Raw genomic sequence first — 8,060 nt, 5'->3', positions numbered from 1 at the left:
AAGCTCTGGAAGAAGTCCCAAGTAGAAGGGCATGGTCAACAATATCAGATGCTAGAGAACGTCATGAAGGATGTGGCCCATTGGGAGACTACTAAGTGGAGAACACTGGGGTGGGGTTGGCCTTAGAAAGTATGGCTGCAGCAGAGAGCTGCAAGAAGAAGACAGTTTTGCTGGGTTGAGTCATGAGCTGAAGGCAGGGAAATGAGGTGGAGTGCTGATCTCTCCTTCAGGAAGTTTGTTGAAGAACAAAAGGAGAGAAGTCTTAAGTTTATGTAACATGTTCCAAAGAGTTATTTATCTAAGAGCATACATTTTTAAAACTTTTTATTCAAAAATAATTTCAAGCATGCCAAAAAGTTGCAAGATTATAAATCATACATAGAAAACCCATCCACCAGGCATGGTGGCTCACACCCGTAATCCCAGCACTTTGGGAGACTGAGGTGGATGGATCACTTGAGGTCAGGAGTTCGAGAGCAGCCTGGCCAACATGGTGAAACCCTGTCTCTACCAAAAATATAAAAAATTAGCCGGGTGTGGTGGTGCACGCCTGTAATCCCAGCTACTCGGGAGGCTGAGGCAGAAGAATCACTTGAACCTGGGAGGCAGAGATTGCAGTGAGCCGAGATCGTGCCACTGCACTCCAGCCTAGGTGACAGAGACTCCATCTCAAAAAAAAAAAAAAAAAAAGAAATAACAGAAAACCTATCTACCTTTTACCTAGATTCGTATTTTGCCCATTTGTTTCATCATTTGCTTTCTCATTTTCTCTCTTCTCTCTCTCTATACACACACATATAAATATATACAAATATATAATTTTACATATCCATGCACATATATGTCAAATGTTTCTCTGAACCATTTAAGTATAGTTGACCCTTGAATAATGCAGAAGTTAGAGGCACCAACCCCCTATGCAGTCAAAAAGTCTCGTGTAACTTTGACTCCCCGGAAACTTAACTACTCATAGCCTGCTGTTGACCACAAGCTTTACCAATAACATAAATGATCAGTTAACACATAAGATGGAGTAAGCTAGAGAAAAGAAAATGTTATTGAGAAAATCATAACAAAAAGAAAATATATTTACTATTTATTAAGTGGAAGTGGATCATCAGAAAATCTTCATCCTTGTCATGTTCACACTGAGTAGGCTGAGGAGGAGGAGGAAGAGGAGGAATTGGTCTTGCTGTCTCAGGGGTGGCAGTGGTGGAGGAGGTGGAAGGGGAGGTGGGAGAGTTGGGCACACTTGGTGTAACTAAAATCCATGCACGAATGGCCCAATGCAGTTCAAATCTGTGCCATCAAGGGTCAGCTATACATATTTCATGGCCCTTTAACCCCTAAAACCATCAGTATGTATTTACTAAGAATAAGAGTACTCTCTTACGTATCCATAGTATATTGTCAATTTTATTAAAGTTGACATTGATATAATCTTTTTTTCAATTGACCCAATAATATCCTTTATAGTATAGGGGAGAAAAAGTACTCTTTTTCTTACCCATCACAAGGTTCATGGCTGAAGCCCTTATAACAGAAGATATTAATAACAAGAGAAAAACATACAAATTTATTTAATATATTTGATGTAACACGAAAGCCTTCAGAAATGAGGACCCCAAGAAACAAGGAAACCTGTGTATTTATACCTAGGTTTGATGAAGAGGTGGAGAGTTGTGGAGAAGTGTGGTTGAATGAGGGGATGTGATCTAGTGGTAATAAACTGGGAGGAAATTTAGCAAGGCCTGCTTGTTCAGATTCTTCTCTGTGTCCCTGGATCTTCAGAAATGAGGGCATTTCTTTCTTCCAGGTATAGGATGGGCAACTTTCAAATGAAGGTCTCTTGACCTACCTCAGAGAAAGACCAGGGAAATTTTGTATGACCTGTTTCAGGGGAGAAGGGCAGGAAAAGGTCAGGAAGACCTTCCTGCTTCTGCTGTTTTCTCCAATGCCAAGATTTTGGGGTAGTGGGTCCTGAACCCTATCAACAGAATTTCCCCCACAAACTGGGGTGAATGTATAAGCTTGTCTTTCTGCCTGGGTTCACAGCAGCTGTAGCCCCTTGAGGGGCAGGATCTTTTCCATTAGCAGCCACTTAATGCATATATCAGTTGCTAATGGCCCTGGTTCCTGACAACAAGTGCTGGATATGGGTCTACCTAGAAGGTGAGTAGAGGTCAAAGAGCAGAATTGGGCCAGGTGCACTGACTCACACCTGTAATCCCAGTATTTTGAGAGACAGAAGCAGGAGGATCGCTTGAGGTCAAGAGTTCAAGACCAACTTAGCAACATAAACCCCATTTCTAGAAAAAATTTAAAAATTAGTTGGGCATGGTGGTACGTGCATGTGATCCCCGCCACTCAAGAGTATCATTTGAGCCCAGGAGTTCAAAGCTGAAATGAGCTAAGATCACAGCACTACACTCCACCCTGGGCGACACAGCATGACCCTGTCGCTAAAAAAAAAAAAAAAAAAAAAAAAAAAAAGCAGAATTTTGAATAGGTAAGTTAGGCTGACCTCCATGTCTACTAAATTCACACCCTATTTATTGGAAGAATTCCTTCTTATTTCCATTGTCAGTTTTAGAAAAGAAAAGAACTGCCGGGCGCAATGGCTCACGCCTGTAATCCCAGCATTTTGGAAGGCTGAGGCGGGCGGATCATGAGGTCAGGAGATTGAGACCATCCTAGCTAACACGGTGAAACCCCATCTCTACTAAAAATACAAAAAATTAGCCGGGCGCGGTGGTGGGCACCTGTAGTCCCAGCTACTCCGGAGGCTGAGGCAGGAGAATGGTATGAACCCAGGAGACAGAGCTTGCAGTGAGCCAAGATCCCGCCACTTTTACAGCTTGTTCAGCAGACTAATCAACACATTACATTGCTCCTGTATTCTCTTTAGGCAAGGATGCATTTCTGAGCCTGTGTTAATATATCCACATCAATGAAAATGGATCCAGCCGGGCGCAGTGGCTCACACCTGTAATCCCAGCACTTTGGGAGGACAAGGCAGGCGGATCTTGAGGTCAAGAGATGGAGACCATCCTGGCCAACATGGTGAAACTTCGTCTCGGTAAATATACAAAAATTAGCTAAAATTAGCTAGGCATGGTGGCAGGCGCCTGTAGTCCCAGCTACTCGGGATGCTGAGGCAGGAGAATCACTTGAATCCAGGAGGCGGAGGTCGCAGTGAGCCGAGATCGTGCCACTGCACTCCAGCCTGGTGACAGAGTGAGATTCCATCTCAAAAAAAAGAAAAGAATGGAAAAGAAAAAGAAAAAGAAAGAAGGGAAGGGAGGGGAGGGAAGAGAAGGGAAAATGGATCCTCCAGGCTATAATCTCAGCAATTTGGGACGTTAAGGCAGGTGGATCACTTGAGCCCAGGAGTTCAAGACCAGCCTGGGCAACACGGCAAAACCCCGTCTCTACAAAAAATACAAAAATTAGCAGAGCGTGGTGGCACGTGCCTGCAGTCCTAGCTACTCCGGAGTGTGAGAAGGTGGGAGGATCACCTGAGCCTTAGAGGTCCAGATTGCAGTGAGCTGTGATCATGTCACTGCACTCCAGCCTAGGGACGGAGTGAGACCCTGTCTCAAAAAAAAAAAAAGAAAGAAAAGAAAATGGATCCTCCTTGGAATATAAACCCATATTAAGGTCATTATTATTTGCTGAAGCCTTTCTAGGATGATGGTGTATTTACCCTCATTGGCAGTCTCTGGCCCATGAGAGATGCATACAATTTCATCCTTCTTAAGGCTGTTTACTTCCTGAATTGGGCATTTCTAACTCTTAATATACCTACTACTTTATCAATTATAAATATAAAACTATCTGAAAGGAGACACAAACAGGGGTGTTTCTGACCTGAATACATTTAGTAGGATTATTTGGCAACATAGAAGTCTGTTCTCCTGAACATCTTTCTGAATTTTGGCAATCCCAGTATCTCACACTGGTATTCTTCTTTTCACCAGATGAAAATGATACATATATCTCATTGTATTTCCTATCTTGCCTTGGCTACCAGAAAGCTCAAAGCTAAATTTAGTACTCTATTACAACAAATATATTACCATAGATTTTTCTTCTATTTATATCTCTGTTTACTATATGTATATATTTGATTTTTCTATTTATATTTCCATGTATTATATCTTGATGTGTCTCTGGGTATAACTGTCTACATATGGATTTCTTATGTATGTGTCTTTAATATTAAACCTCCTAAAATTATTTTTGGAAGCTAATAGGGTAGCTGCCTCATAAATAGGAAGTTCCTCAAGAGACACTTGTCTCATTCAGCTACTTATTTACCCAATAAATAGTTAGACCAATATGTACCACATATAAAAGCTAGACCAGTATGTTTTCTCTTGTAACTGTTAACTACCTTTTCTAGTCCCAGCTATAAATGGCCTTGCCACAGAAGATAATTTGGTTTGGGGAGGAGCTCTTAGTTAAAATAGAAACATCTCTCTTTGGACCGTGTCCCAAGTCTTTGTGTTTCTTTAATTTCTTCTGCAGGCTTCAAGTCTGATGCGGACAGAAGCCAAAGGGAATGCTGGTCCAAAGAGGCACACCCTTCCCAAGCTGACTTTTGTAGAGAGAAGGAAAGAAAACCCTGACCTTGGGAAGGCAGGTGCTCCCCTAAGCCATGCCAGAGAAAGGAGAGTAGGTCGGAGGGCAGCAGTTTCCTCAAAGATGATCTTTCTCTCTTTTTATTGAGACAGAGTCTTTCTGTGTCACCCAGGCTGAAGTGCAGGGGCACGATCTCTGCTCTTTACAACCTCAACCTCCCAGGCTCAAGCAATCCTCCCACATCAGCCTCCCGAGTAGCTGGACTACAGGCGCACACCACCATGCCCAGCTTATTTTTGTAGACATGGGGTTTTGCCGTGTTGCCCAGGCTAGTCTTGAACTGCTGAGCTCAAGTGATCCGCCTGCTTCAGCCTCCCAAAGTGCTGGGGTTACAGGCATGAGCCACCGTACCTGGCATGGAATCAAATTTTAAAGCTAGAAATGGTCTTCAGAGATTGTCCAGTCCCACCCCTCACTTTACAGCTGTGGAAGCTGAGGTCCAGAGGTCACAGAGCAGGTTAATGGCAGGATGGGTCCCCACCCAGGTCTTCCCGTGGCTGGAGAAACATCCTTCCCTTTCCAATTCATCTTCACATGTTCAGGACTAGAGGTGTCCTGAGTTCAGGGACCACCAACTCTGAATTATCAGTTCTCTAGAACCCAGCAAAGTGCCTGGCATACAGTAGGCCCCTCATAAATGCTTTTTTTGAGATGGAGTCTCGCTCTGTCGCCCAGGCTGGAGTGCAGTGGCACAATCTTGGCTCACTGCAACCTCGGCCTCCCAGGTTGAAGCGATTCTTGTGCCTCAGTCTCCCCGAGTAGCTGGGATTACAGGCACCCACCACCACACCCAGCTAATTTTTTGTATTTTAGTAGAGATGGGTTTTCACCATGTTGGCCAGGCTGGTGTCGAACTCCTGGCCTCAAGTGATCCACCCGCCTCGGCCTCCCAAAGAGTTGGGATTACAGATGTGACCCACTGCACCCAGCCTCATAAATGCATTTTGAATGAATGAGCCATCTGAATTCTCACCTTCTTCCTGGAAGTTTGAAGATCAATGTTTTTGAAATTCTTTGAAAGAGACTTACAAGATTCTTAATGTGCACACTCTTTATCATCTCTGGCACGGACAAGAAAATGCGCTGACAGTTCTGGTGAGCAAGTCTTCCCTGAACTTCTCAGGGGCTGAGACCAATATTATACCTTACTGGGACTCGGGTGGTCTGCATCATGTGGCTCACATGGGATAGGGGCTGCCTGAAAGGTGTATGCTGGCTACTGAGTTAGCATAGCAGAGTGTTAGGAAATACAAACTTTGAAGTCAGGCTTCTGAGGTACAAGGGCCACCTCTGTCACTTACTAGCTGTGTAATTATGGACAAGTTACTTACCCTTTCTAAGCCCCAGTTTCCTCCTCTGTAAAATGGGGATAATTTTAGATAAATACTTACCTTATAGATAGATATATATACGTGGGCATGTGCATGTGTGCAAGTGCTTGGAACAGTACCTGGCACCTGGATGGTCTGTGCAAGTGCTGGCTATTATTATTTTTGTTCTTCACAGTGGAGAAAGGGAAAAATGACCCCACCTACAGATCTCTTCCGTCAATTCTCTGGTGTCTCTTAGAAGCACACAGAAAGGCCGGGCGCGGTGGCTCAAGCCTGTAATCCCAGCACTTTGGGAGGCCGAGACGGGCGGATCACGAGGTCAGGAGATCGAGACCATCCTGGCTAACATGGTGAAACCCCGTCTCTACTAAAAATACAAAAAACTAGCCGGGCGACATGGCGGGCGCCTGTAGTCCCAGCTGCTTGGGAGGCTGAGGCAGGAGAATGGCGTAAACCCAGGAGGCGGAGCTTGCAGTGAGCTGAGACCCGGCCACTGCACTCCAGCCTGGGCGGCAGAGCGAGACTCCGTCTCAAAAAAAAAAAAAAAGAAGCACACAGAAAGTTTTGGGATCATGGCTTACAAGTGGCAGCTCTCTCATATGGAGCCAATGTAGACTTGACTCCAGTACCAACCATCAGACTATCTTCGCTGCTTTCGGGTGTTGTCTCCATCACAGAGGAAATGCCTTCAAAGTTCCTCACAGACCTGTCTGTCTTTTGTTCTTGGTCCCACTCTTGAGGACTGAGCCAATAGTCAATGCGGAGTCCACACTGTGAAAGAGGAAGGTCGGCCAGGTGCGGTGGCTCACACCTGTAATCCCAGCACTTTAGGAGGCTGAGGCGGGTAGATCACCTGAAGTCAGCCTGGCCAACATGGTGAAACCCCGTCTCTACTAAAAATACAAAATTAGCCAGGTGTGGTGACACACACCTGTAATCCCAGCTACTCTGCAGGCTGAGGCAGGAGAATTGCTTGAACTTGGGAGGCAGGGGTTGCAGTGAGCCAAGATCATGCCACTGCATTCTAGATTTTTGGGGTTTTTTTTTTTGTTTGTTTGTTTTTATTTTTTTGTTTTGTTTTGTTTTGTTTTGAGACAGGATCTCACTCTGTTGCCCAGGCTGGAATGTAGTGGCACCATCATGGCTCACTGCAGCCTCAAACTGCAAGCCTTGAACCAAGTTAAGTGAATCCTCCTGCCTCAGCCTCCTGAGTAGCTGGGACTACATGCACACATCATAGCATGCCTGGCTTTTTTTTTTTTTTTTTAAATTTTTGTAGAGATAGGGTCTCACAATGTTGCCCAAGCTGGTCTCAAACTCCTAGGGTCAAGTCATCCTCCCACCTCAGCCTCCCAAAGTGCAAGATTACAGGTGTGAGTCACCATACCCACCCCACTCCGGCATGTTGACTATTTTGAGTTAAAGGTATTTGAAAAAAAAGCAGGTGCAAAAAGGTCACTCTGACCTTCCATCTGTTTCTTAAAAGCAGAAGAGGCTATTTCCATGTGAAAGATGCCCTCCCTATACTAGAAGGAAAGCAACGTTCTTATCAAGAATGGATGGTTGAGACTGAGAGAATTCTATACAGACCTTATTGAAATAACTCTTATCTTTATGCCTCCCCACATAATTTAGTTGCTTTTTCACAACTTACTGTTCTTCATCCCGTTCAGTATATAAGTAATTGACTCCAACTACTTCTGTGAGTCTTCATTTCCTTATGAGGGTTCTGTGCCACATAAAACTTTTGTTAAATAATGAATGCTTTTCTTTTCTTTTCTTTTCTTTTCTTTTCTTAGATAGAGTCTTGCTCTGTCACCCAGGCTGGAGTGCAGTGGTGCAATCTTGACTCACTGCAGCCTCTGCCTCCTGGGTTCCAGGGATTCTCCTGCCTCAGCCTCGTGGGTAGCTGGGATTACAGGCGTACGCCACCACACCTAACTAATTTTTGTATTTTTAGTAGAGACGGGGTTTCACCGTTTTCACCAGACTGGTCTTGAACTCCTGACCTCAGGTGATACGCCCGCCTTGGCTCCCTAAAGTGCTGGGATTACAGGCGTGAACCACTGCACCTGGCCAAAGAAT

At 44.6% G+C, this 8,060-nt stretch overlaps 1 long non-coding RNA gene across 1 annotated transcript; it reads left to right on the top strand.

Annotated features, from left to right (window-relative positions):
• The first annotated feature begins 464 nt into the window (after positions 1-464).
• Positions 465-7,766, top strand: LOC117095341. Its single transcript, XR_004441929.1, has 3 exons — positions 465-503; positions 5,554-5,555; positions 7,282-7,766. It is a non-coding gene; the product is annotated as an uncharacterized LOC117095341 (long non-coding RNA).
• Positions 7,767-8,060: the final 294 nt, after the last annotated feature.

Source organism: Trachypithecus francoisi, unplaced genomic scaffold, assembly GCF_009764315.1.
Source record: "Trachypithecus francoisi isolate TF-2019V2 unplaced genomic scaffold, Tfra_2.0 Lachesis_group13, whole genome shotgun sequence".
Taxonomy (NCBI): Eukaryota; Metazoa; Chordata; class Mammalia; order Primates; family Cercopithecidae; genus Trachypithecus; species Trachypithecus francoisi.
This window is presented reverse-complemented; position numbering and strand designations above follow the sequence as displayed.